This window comes from Lactuca sativa, chromosome 5 (assembly GCF_002870075.4).
Source record: "Lactuca sativa cultivar Salinas chromosome 5, Lsat_Salinas_v11, whole genome shotgun sequence".
Taxonomy (NCBI): Eukaryota; Viridiplantae; Streptophyta; class Magnoliopsida; order Asterales; family Asteraceae; genus Lactuca; species Lactuca sativa.
This window is the reverse complement of record NC_056627.2, coordinates 256,951,194-256,963,809: the sequence shown is the minus strand read 5'-3', so window position 1 is coordinate 256,963,809 and position 12,616 is coordinate 256,951,194. Positions and strand designations below refer to the sequence as shown.

Here is a 12,616-nt window from a genome sequence, read left to right as displayed (position 1 = left end):
CAAAAAAAGAAACAAGAAAAGACACTTACATCTCATGCAAAGGCCTTTAAGGCTACGGAAAATAAGAAACATCAACAACTTTCTCAGGTAAATTACCATCATGTAATTTATAATAATCTGTAAGTTTATTTTTTTGTACTAACTATGGTTATGGTGAAATCATCAGGAAATATTTGTTGCAACAATTTCATAGATAAGAAAAGTGCACTGGTTTGAAAAGTTCAATTGGTTTATAAGCAATGAGAATTATTTGCTTATTAGTGGATGTGATGCTCAACAAAATGAAATGATAGTCAAACGTTACATGTCAAAAGGAGATTTGTGAGTATATATTGTTTCTATGCTATTTGTTGATAAATTTTTATGCTGATTTTAAACTTTTTGATGATAAAAAAAACAGGTATGTCCATGCAGAACTACATGGAGCATCTAGTACTGTGATTAAAAATCACAAACCTGATAACCCTGTACCTCCTCTGACACTAAATCAAGCAGGATATTTCAGAGTAAGTAACAACCAACAAGCTATTCAATTTGGTATTTTGCATGTTGTTAAGAGGGTATTTTGGGAATTATGATGTAGGTTTACCATAGTCAAGCATAGAACTCAAAGATTTTTACTAGTTGGTATACCATCATCAGGTCAGCAATACAACTGCTACTGGTGAATATCTTCCGGGATTTGGCATTGTATTTTGGTTGGATGAAACGTCACTGGGGTCTCATATGAATGAAAGAAGAGTAAGGGGTGAAGAGGGCGGAATCAATGATTCCGAAGATAGTGAGCCTTTCAAAGAATTATTCGATTCCGGTTCTGAGAACGAATCACCCGATTCAGAATATCACGTAAATGTTTCCAATTTATCAACAAATAACCAAAAAATAATGGATTTAACCTCGGAAGTTGGTTCGCTTTGTGAAATTACCACCTCTGGCATCAATAATACCAATTCCCAAGAAGTTTCTATTCCAACTGTGTCTCCTGAACTTTCAGATCTTCTTGAGAAAGCTCTTGAGCTTAAATCTGGTGCCACATCAGCGAAAAAATACGGGTTTGATGCTTTAGAAATGAAATCTAAAAATAATAATGAAGAAGAGAAGGAATAGTGAGTGAAAAAACGTATGTTTCAAAAGTTGAAAGAAGAAAGTTGCTGAAAGGTCAAACACATAGTGAAGGTGAAGGTGGTGGTCAAGTAAAATAAAAAGTGAAAAAGAAAAAGGAAATTATAAATCATCCACATAAAGAGAAAGATGTTCAGAGTGTAAATGTGTACTTTTTTTTTGAAATATGTATTTCTTTTATCTATTGCATATTTCTTTTGGTTTCTATAAAAATACTTCGTTACTTTCAGTATTATATTATTTGTATTTTTATAGATTGATATAAATAGTCGAATTGAATAACCAAATTTACTGAATAATGATATGGAAAAACTGCTACGGAATTGGCAACGATTAAATTGCTACGGAATTAGTTACTGAAAAATTGCTATGGAATTAGCTACGGAAACATTGCTACGGAATTGGATACGGAAATATTGCTATGAAATTTGCTACGGAAAATTGCTACGGAATTGGTTACGGAAAAATTGTTACGGAATTTACTACGAAAACATTGTTACAGAATTTGCTACGGAACTCAATTTGCAACGAAATAGATACCGTAGAAATTGTCTTAGCAAAACCGCTACGGAACTATAATTTTGTAGCTAAACATTTTGCTACGAGGAAAAAAGCAACGGAATCTAAGTGAAAATTTTCGTAGCAAATTCCGTAGTTATTCAGCTTTAGCTACGGAATTTCAACTTTTTGCTATGGAATTTTTCCGTAGCTAAATTGAATTTTTCTTGTAGTGGTATACTAAGTTATAGCTTGTTGAATCCATGATTGACAAAGTAAAATAACATATAACGTATAAAAATAATAAACATTAACCATAAATTTGCATATATTTGTGTTTATACATTGTAAAATAAAAGATAAAGTCAACACAACAACCACAATCAAACATGGTAGTATAATGGTATTATTGGTAGACTTTCAAAAGTACAATGTCTCAATCGAAAAAAAAATTGAAATGGTAATCACTTATTATATGTGCAAAAGGAAAAATAAAAAAAAATCTAAAAAAATCTAAAACAATCATATGTCAATAGTAATGTACTTTTATTGATTAGTTTATATAACAAATTGAATAAGGAGGGAATGTGATTGAATAATTGTACTTCTAGAAACTAATGGTCTATTAATTTACAAACAAATTAGATAGAAACAAAAAGGAACAATGTATAAAATAATTGGATGAAAACAAATAAATTATCAATTTAGTTGCTAACTTTAATATACATTTAGTGGCATATCCCTTTTTATGCCATTGTATGATGACTTTAGTGTCACATTTATTTTTATGGCATTATATGATGACTTTAGTGTCACATTTATTTTTATGCCATTGTATGATGACTTTAGTGTCACATTTATTTTTATGCCATTGTATCATTGTGAAAATCCAACTTTCGTGTTCCCGCTCCTATTTCCTGCAAACTAAAAGAGTTCACCACCCCCAAAGTTTTATATTTCTTTGTTTGTTCCTCAGAAACCCCAAATCCGTTACTGCATCCTTTACAAAATAAATGAAGTTCCTTCAATCGATGTCGTTTATGTTCTCTACCCCTACCACCTCGTCGTCTCTCACGTTGGCCACCCCTCCGCTACCGATCGCCACCACTTTCACAAATGATTACGATAAGGTCGGAGAGCTTCCAGCAACAAAAATCCATCGTGTTCGGGAAATAAATCATCTCCAAACGAAATTTTTTGCCTTCCCGCCATTTCCATCAACCCTAGCGGTTACACTACTTCGAGTTCCAATCTTCGTTTAGGTATTATTTTTAAGATATCTTCAGTTTCTGGTTTTTGTTATTTGAATTTGATTTATTTGATTGTTTAGTGTTTATAAAATTCTTCTATCGTTCTCTTTGTTTCTCTCATTTCATGTGGTCACGACTTCATGATCCTGCTATTTATTAATTAATCACATATTCATCTCACACCATTGAATCGTGTGTTCCTCTTTTATCCCTCTTTTAGTGTAAAATTGATTTTTCAAAAGGTGTGTATAACGATAAAATTTAGATGATGTGTTTATATTTTTGTGACATTACATTGAGAAAGCAATCACAGTACCTCAATTTCATGTACAAAGTCTTCATATTTTAGAAAACCATCAAACAATCCCAATTTCTTATTCTTAGCTCTCCCGTCTTAATCTTTAACTTTTATAATTTCTTTTTGTTATTCTGTGACTAATTCTTTGCCCTAAGCCTTTTTTTTTTTTTTTTTTTTTTATCATGTGAAGTTTTAATTCTGATTTATGTGTTTTATATAATGTAAATATGTAGGTAAACTGAAAGAGAACTTAATCTTCTGCGGAAAATAAATAAGAGAACATAGATCAATTGATGGTTGTGAGGCTGATATGGTCATACTTGTGATTTTAACATGGTTCTCAATTTCAGAAACAATCTGAAAAGCCTATCTTCTTTGAAAAATCAAAGGATTGTCATTTGTTAATGTACTTAACCGAGGGTGTCCAACAATTAAGAAGAGAAAATTGTTGTATACTTGACCTCAATATACGAAAGTTGATATTGGGAAAGGAGTGGGATTGCATGGAAAGAGATTTTGAGCTCATGTCACCATCAGGCTGCTTCAAAAGGGAGGGTTATACAACCCCATTAGATATTGATCAACCAATTGATCCAAATGAAACCCAATATTGTGTCTCATTAGGTTATAGGTTCTATTCAACTTTTTCATTCTGTATTTTGCTCTTTTCTTTATTATCAAGTAAAAATAGTTCCAGTAACATGATTTTTCCTTTTTCTTCAGGTGTCCTTCGGTGATATGATATCTTGTGACAATAACAATGTAAGTTACCATTATTTTTTATTCTTAATATTGCCAAACTTTCTTGATTGATTCAAACGTTACTTATGTATTGGTCTTTTTTGTGTATGAGGTATATAATATAATCAAAACACTTACCCTTAGTTGTTTTTTTTTTTGTCTCATTAGTGTTGGTTGCAATAAATTTTTTATTTTATTTAGCTTGTTTCTTAACTAGAGTTTTCATCTTCATTGCTTCTTAATGAGAGTTTTCCCTTGTATAATTGTCCAGGTTGCGTAGACCAGTTAACACACTACTAGAAAACATGAGGTTTTCCTACGGAAAATAGCTACGGAAAATTTCCGTAGCAAATTAGCTACGGAATAGCTACGGAATGGGATGCCCTAATTTAGTAACGGAATAGCTACGGAATAGCTACAGATGCTAATCCGTATCTATTACGTAGCTAATTAGTTACAGAATGGCTACGAGATATCTACAGATACTATTTACCTACGGATTAGCTACGGAGTATGCTTTCCGTTAGAATTCCGTAGCTAATCCGTAGCTAAGTAGCTACAGATTAGCTACGGATTTTTCTTATTTTTGATTTTTCGGGCACCAAACGTCATTTTTTTCGCTTCATTTTTTTCACACCTCTACTATACATGATTACCTATATTTTCACTAACATATAGCTATTAATATCGTTCACAAAGTCGTGTGCCCGTTTGGGATCAAATACTCTTTTCACAGTTTAACATTGTAATGTTTATACTTTTCACCAACTTCTGATGGATTATGTTTGTATATGTATATTTATATACATTAATGAGTTGTGGTATATGTGTATGTGTATATGTGTATGTATACGTGTTTGTGAGATGTATGTGAACGTATTCATAAACATTATAGTGTTAAACCACTAAACGAGCAATGGATCCCGTATGTATACACGACTTTAAAAATGATATTAATAGCTATAAATTGGTGAAAATATAGATAATCATGTATAATAGAGGTATGAAAAAAACGACGTTTGGTGCCCGAAAAATCAAAAATAAGAAAAATCCAGAGCAAATCCGTAGCTAATTAGCTACGGAATAGCTACGGAATTCTAACGGAAAGCATATTCCGTAACTAATCCGTAGGTAATTACGGAATAGCTACGGAATTCTAACGGAAAGCATATTCCGTAGCTAATCCGTAGGTAATTACCTACAGATTAGCTACGGAATATGCTTTCCGTTAGAATTCCGTAGCTATTCCGTAGCTAATTAGCTACGGATTTTTCTTATTTTTGATTTTTCGGGCACCAAACGTCGTTTTTTTCGCTCCGTTTTTTTCATACCTCTATTATACATGATTATCTATATTTTCACCAATTTATAGCTATTAATATCATTTATAAAGTCGTGTATACATACAAGATTCATTGTTCGTTTAGTGGTTTAACACTATATTGTTTATGAATACGTTCACATACATCTCACAAACTCATATACATCATCATCATCATCATCAACAACAACATCATCATCATCATCATCATCATCACCATCATCACCATCACCATCATCACCACCATCACCACCATCATCACCATCATCATCACCATCACCACCACCATCATGATCATCATCACCACAACCAACACCACCGTCATCACCATCACCCTCACCGTCATCACCATCACCATTACCATCACCATCACCATCACCACCACCATCACCACCACCACCATCACCATCAAAGCTATCACCATCACCACCACCACCACCACCACTACCATCACCATCACTATCACCATCACCATCACCACCACCACCACCATCACCACCACCACCATCATCATCATCACACCATCACCATCACCATCACCACCACCACCACTATCACCATCACCATCACCACCACCACCACCACCACCATCACCATCACCATCACCATCACCACAACCAACACCACCATCATCACCATCACCATCACTGTCATCACCATCACCATCACCATCACCATCACCACCACCACCACCACCACCATCATCACCACCATCATCATCATCATCATCACACCATCACCATCACCATCACCATCACCACCATCACCATCACCATCATCATCATCATCACCACCATCACCATCACACCACCATCATCATCACCACCATCACCATCACTACCATCACCACCACCACCATCATCATCACCATCACCATCACCATTACCACCACCACCACCATCATCATCATCATCACCATCACCATCACCATCACCATCACCATCACCTTCATCACCATCACCATCACCATCACAATCACAATCACCATCACCATCACCATCACCATCATCATCACCATCACCATCATCACCACCACCACCACCACCACCATCATCATCATCATCATCATCACCATCATCATCATCATCATTAGTATCACCATCACCATTATAACCATCTTCAACATCACCACCATCATCACCATCACCATCAACGTTACCGTCACCATCATCATGACCATCACTAAGCGGAAAAAATGACATTTGGTTCCCGGAAAATAAAAAATAAGAAATATCTGTAGCTAATTAGCTACAAAAATTTTTTATTTTCAATTTTCCGGGTACTGAACGTCGTTTTTTTCACTTCGTTTTTTGCACATCCTTTATATATTATCATATATATTTTCACGAACTTATAGCTATTAATATCATTAATAAAGTCGTGTGCACATTCGCGATTAATTTATAGCTAATAGTAATAATAATAATAATAATAGAAATAATTATAGTAATAATAGTAATAATAATAGTTATAATAATAATAGAAATAATTATAATAACATTAATAGTAATAATAATAATAGAAATAATAATCATAACAACAATAATAATAATGTAGTGTGTAAAAGGAATAATCGACAAGTTAAGAGTGGATGTGGCATGCCCGGCCGATTCGTAAGATAGTTGTTGTATACATAGGAGACCCGAGTTCGAATCCCTCCCCTATTTTTTTTTTTCTTTTGGCCGTAGCAAATCCGTAGCTTTTTTTTTTTTTTTTTTTTAAATTAAAATGCCCATCTTTTGCTAGGATTAATATGTTGGACGAACAAAACCCCCCTTCTCCTTCGACGTTGCTGAACCACGAACAGAAAACAAAAAAAAATCGCTGAAGGCCTGAAGCTTCCCGTCGTCCGAGCCGTCGCTACCCCTAGCAGCCCGTCGCCGTTGTCGACCCTCGTTTTCTTCCCCGGCGCATTGCTCTCCTCTCTCTTGGCCTCTTTGCTCGATTCATTCTTCCCCACAGGTAAAACCCTAGTTTATTTTTATTTTTTTTGAAATTAATTCATGCAGGAAACATACACTGCCCACTGTTTCTTTTTTTCTTCATCTTTTATTCTGAAATTGGTGCTTTACAAGGATAACCACATCATTTATTGCTAATTTGATTTGGGTGTGAAGAATCAACTAGAGACTATGAGCTGGACTTTTTTGTTAAATATTTGGGCTTAAGGTATTCAAAATCGGATGGATTTTTTGTTGAATTTATAGGCTTAAGGTGTTCAAAATCATATAGTAAACTTTATTAAATGTTGCAAAGTTTGCCCACCAGGTGTTTGTTAAAAGTCCTTATTTAACTATTTAAAGTTTATGTGTACTTTCATCTATTTGTTTCTGACTGAAACTGGGATGAAACTTGGTTTCTCTTATAGATGATGGTAGAGAGGATGATAAAAGCTTTCAAGAATGCATTTGATGAAAACATGGTTGTATAAAGCTTGCATTAGCCCGTTAACCTGAGACGGAAGATAAAAACGAGTATTAATCGGATTTTTCCCCTTCCTGATACATAATTTCGTTGTATTTTCCTTTTATTTTTGATGAATCTTTTTTTGTATCTTTGTGTTTTGATGCGTTTTATGTTGCAATAAATCTTATAATGGAATATCTATATATGATTTCTAAATTTTTGGGGCACCGCAGGAAACCTCAGGCTTATGGAAATCCATCTGAGGAATGTAAATATGATTTGGAAACTTTATAAGTGATGAAGAAAAACCAAGTGTGCATGCCTCTAGTTTGGACTTTGAGGAAGAAATAACATAAATCCAAGATTTTTGCCATTGAAATCCATGATGGAGGAGACAACCTATGATTTCAAGTCCTAAATTTTGACAGTAAGCTTTTATTTCAATTTAAAATTATGTGTGATTGGTGGTTTTATTAGATAATATGCAAACATTTGTTAAAGTTCTTTATTATTTTCCAGGTTGAATATAATACCAAGAAGAAAGGATTGAATTCCAAACTGCCCCATCTTTGTAAGCATGTGAGTACTGTTGTGTACCTTTTGTAAGCCAAAATCTTTACTACAATTTTAATCTTCAATCAGCGTAATGTATTTTGCTTACATTACAAATAGACCTAGTATCCTTTCCTTATTTAGTTTTTTGTTAAAGCAACAAATTTCCAAAAATTATAAAATCATTATAATTGTTTAAAAAAACTAATCGTCTCAAAAAACTAATTTGTAAAAGAAATTATTTGCACCCGTCGCTTAGCGCGGGTAAACGGCTAGTAATAAACTAAAGTACATTGCTAATATTGTTTAAGTATTGAATTGTATTGCCATTTTTTTAGGTTGATAGGTTGCGCGCACAAGTTTCTACAATGGAACAACAGCAACAACAAATGCAAGCACAAATGGAAATGGTTATGTGGATGATAAATATGTCTGGAAATCAATCTCATGCTCCCCCCAATAATCCTGAGGACAATTGAATTTGTAAACATCTGGTAGTGTTTGTTTTGTTCATTAGTGCTTACTTTTGTCAAACTTAGTATTAGTCATAAGACAATCAAATGGAATGTGTCAAAACTTAGTATTAGGGACGAATGTGAATTGAATGTGGTATTTGACAAAAAATTGAATGAATTATTACTTATTTTTTTTATATGGTATTTGAGACAAATGTGAATTGAATGTGGTATTTGACAATAAATTGGAAATTTTTAAATTTTTGTTTTTTTTTTATATATAAAACGAAGTTAGCTACGGAATAGCTACGGATTTTCGTAGCTATTTAGGTCCGTAGCTATTCAGTAGCTATTTGGGTTCGTAGCTATTTTGGTTCGTAGCTATTCCGTAGCTATTTAGCTCCGTAGCAATTCTGTAAGAATTCCGTGGCTATTTTTTTTCTATAGCTATTCCGTAGCTATGGTAGCTACGGAATTTTCCGTAGCTATTCTGTAGCGGTTCCGTAGCTAATCCGTAGCTATAATTTAGCCACGGGCCATTATGCTACAGCCATTTTTCCGTAGCAATTCCGTAGCTATCCGCTTATAGCTACGGAACAGCTACGGATTGTGCTAAAGCTATTGATTCAGTTTTCTAGTAGTGATAAGAGTTTCTTTTAACAATCATGTAAGTTTCATTTATACAATTCTCTCTATTGTCACTCTCTTTGTATGTGTCTCAACTGATGAAGCTTCAATTACAAGAGTGAGTAATATTAACATGTACCTCTTTTCATGTTTACATTTAATATTCACTGTCAATTTAATTTTATACTAAAAATGAGGAAATTAAAGGCTATCTCAAAGCTATACTTTTTTGAAGATATTAAAAATAAGGAATAAAAAGATGGGGAGAATACTAAGTGTAGTTTATCTTTGATTATTTTAAGTTCATTTAGTAAGATATTTTTCTTTCTTATATTTTCTAACTTAAAGTAATTATCTTATGTAAATTACAGTCAATAAAATGTATAAAAAATGGTATGATTTTGTTATTTTTGGACATTCTACAACCAAGAGATCATGGAAATAGATTCTACAATTTATCTGTAGCTTTTAGACTGCTTCAGTTTGAAAATGATCTTCCCCATTGTCCCCTTATGTTTATAAGCAAGTTTAAGTTAATGATTTTTATAAATATATATTACAGGGTGAGAAGATGAGGCGAAATGAGGGGATGAAATGGATCTTTCAAGCTCCAATAATCAAGATTTTTGTTTTGAGTTTTACTAGCATAACTTTTAGAGGTATTAAACCTTTTGGAAGATATTCTTATGTTAAATATTGAGTATATTGTTCCAATACAAGTTTATACAAGTTAAGGTTTAATTTAAGTAATGCTTTTGTATTTACCTTATATTATCATAATTGTTTTTTATTTATATTTCGTTTTAAATTCATAAAAGGTCCCTAATTTTCAAATGTAAATGTTGTGGTAAAATATTGTCATTAAAAACATAAAAATTGATTTCAATTTATCAAATATATAATGACATAAAAAAAGGCCAAAAAAAAGTGCTATAGTGGCATAAAAAATTGTCACTAAAACCCTAAATGGCTATAGCGACACAACCAAAAAGTCTCACTAAAAGCTTTTAGTGGGAGCGTTTCTAGTGAGAGATTTCTTTTATGTCGGTGATTGACAAGGGATTCTTTAGTGACATTTTTTTTTGGTTTTTAGTGGCACTTTGTGTGCCACCAAACGTCATTTTATTTGTAGTATTTGGGTTCATGTATACTAAAATGGATCCACTAAAAGCCTGAATAAACATATATTACGTTTGACTCGAATTGCTTGAATCTTGAATTCTACCATTGGATTTTCTAAGACCCAAGGGTGTATATAAGAAACATCTTTTACTTTTTGAGTGTCAAGTCAGCTTTTCCATCACCAAAACGCAAAAAATGATCATCTTTCAGTATCTTTTATTACCTATTCTGTGTTTTGGTGATGGAAAAGCTAACTTAACACTCAAATGAAAATGTTATATGGATTTCAAACAAACCGATCAAAATTTGTTGTAATCCAAATGTAATTTGTCAAGATAACCAAATGGTTTAAAGTATTGAATGAATGAGTAGTTGGAGAATCATAATGTTAATTCAATACTTTAAACCATTTGGTTTAAAGTAATCCAAATGTAATTTGTCTCGTTTAACTAAATTTTGTCATAGTTGTGTAATATATTATTAGTAATTCCTCTATATTCAATGAGTAATAAATTTTCTTATTTAAAACTGATCACCATGGAGGAAATGCAAAAGGAATCATATACACTCCATATACATTAATTTGAAAAAACTTACAACTCTATCAGATTTTTGGCTTCCAAATGAATTCAATGCAATCTTTTCCAAGGTTTTCATTCTTCTTAGTTGTAGATTTAGTTCTAGATTCTGGTCCATACACAAAAACAATCACCTTTGTATCACCATTAAGACAGATAAAAAGAAGCACACCAACATTTAAGTGTTTAAAGAAATTCTTTTATATTACAAAGAATTATATAATCTTATTCATAATTTCATATAATTAGCTTGAAGTTAAAAAAATCTAGAATAAGAAATACATTGATATCATTCACAAGTTTATCAATCCTGATAAGATACAATATGAATTTTCCTAAACTAAGGAAAATGAAACTAAATTATAGAACTGAGGGAATAAGAGAGGGTCAAAGAAGTACCTTGAGCCAAGCTAGCATAGCTATGAGCACAGTGGAGCATGCCTCAAGTACAAGCCATAGTCTTCATTGACTAACACCGACCTAAATCCGTACCTGTAAAATCAAGAAGCAATGGACATTTATAGAAATCCAGATTTAGGGGAAACTTGATGTATTAGATAGAAAGGGATACAAATGGAAAAGTATGATGGAGCAACCATCGAAGTTCATAATTTCAATCTCAAGTCGAATAAGATAAATTAAAAATCCAATCTAAAGTCAACCCTTCAAACCACTTAACCAATGTTTCTAGAATCAAGAAACCAACAAAAGATAGAAAACTACTTAGACATTGCAAGATAATGAAGATCAAAAAGAGATTGCAAAAAAATAATTATTAGATGTTTGATAGTACAAAATAATATCAGGATCTCAACTCATAATAAGCATAATCATCTCTGCAAAACGTTTAAAAATAAAGACAACATTTAACCCTATAACTTTTTTTCTTCATTTATCATACTTCGAATCCTAACAAAAACATGATGAAAACTCCAATATGGGCATAAGGGATAAGAAGTCGTGATGTTGACATTGAAAATAAAGAGGAAATTCAAATGAAGTAAAACTACAACAAACCCCTATGTTGATCAAAAGAACAAGTCCATAAACATCCGCAACAATTAAGTAAAAAATACCATGAAAATTAAACACTTTGTTGGTTAAAAATATTAAAAGCCCAAAAAACTAACCGAAGGAAATACCTCTTATGATCTTTAGATTGTAGTAAAGAGAGAAAGAAGCAGTGTCTAAAGCTTACGACACTCGGTGAGTTTTCGTTTTAAGGTTTTCTTAGGAGGATTAAACCTACGGATTTGGGTGTAAGTGTATAATTAAGGATCGGATTATTCACCAAACTATTTGAATTTCAAAATTAATACCATAAAATCAGACTATCAAATCAATTTGAATTTTAGAAAGGATTATATTGTCGACTATGATGCTTGAGTTACGATGAAACTTGAATTCAAATCACAAGTGTAGTTATAATTGTAATTTATGAAGGAATTTCAATAGGCGGAAAAAAAACCGTGAAATTCTCTATAAAATTAACACATAGCCTGAGATGCTCTATAAAATTGACCCATGGCTATCTAAACTATTAATTAATTAGAATAGATAGATTATATATTTTTTTGAAGGTTACACAAAGTATAAGCCGAGTTCCTACATGACAACTAAACTAGTCACATATATTATGCTTCTTA

At 32.5% G+C, this 12,616-nt stretch overlaps 1 long non-coding RNA gene across 2 annotated transcripts; it reads left to right on the top strand.

Annotated features, from left to right (window-relative positions):
* Positions 1 to 6,933: 6,933 nt before the first annotated feature.
* On the top strand, positions 6,934 to 8,840 carry LOC111887029 (uncharacterized). 2 transcript variants are annotated; one of them, XR_002848655.3, is made up of 5 exons: positions 6,934 to 7,192; positions 7,599 to 7,704; positions 7,870 to 8,063; positions 8,156 to 8,215; positions 8,527 to 8,840. It is a non-coding gene; the product is annotated as an uncharacterized LOC111887029 (long non-coding RNA). The 2 variants fall into 2 exon arrangements; XR_006192780.2 differs by lacking the exon at positions 7,599 to 7,704.
* Positions 8,841 to 12,616: the final 3,776 nt, after the last annotated feature.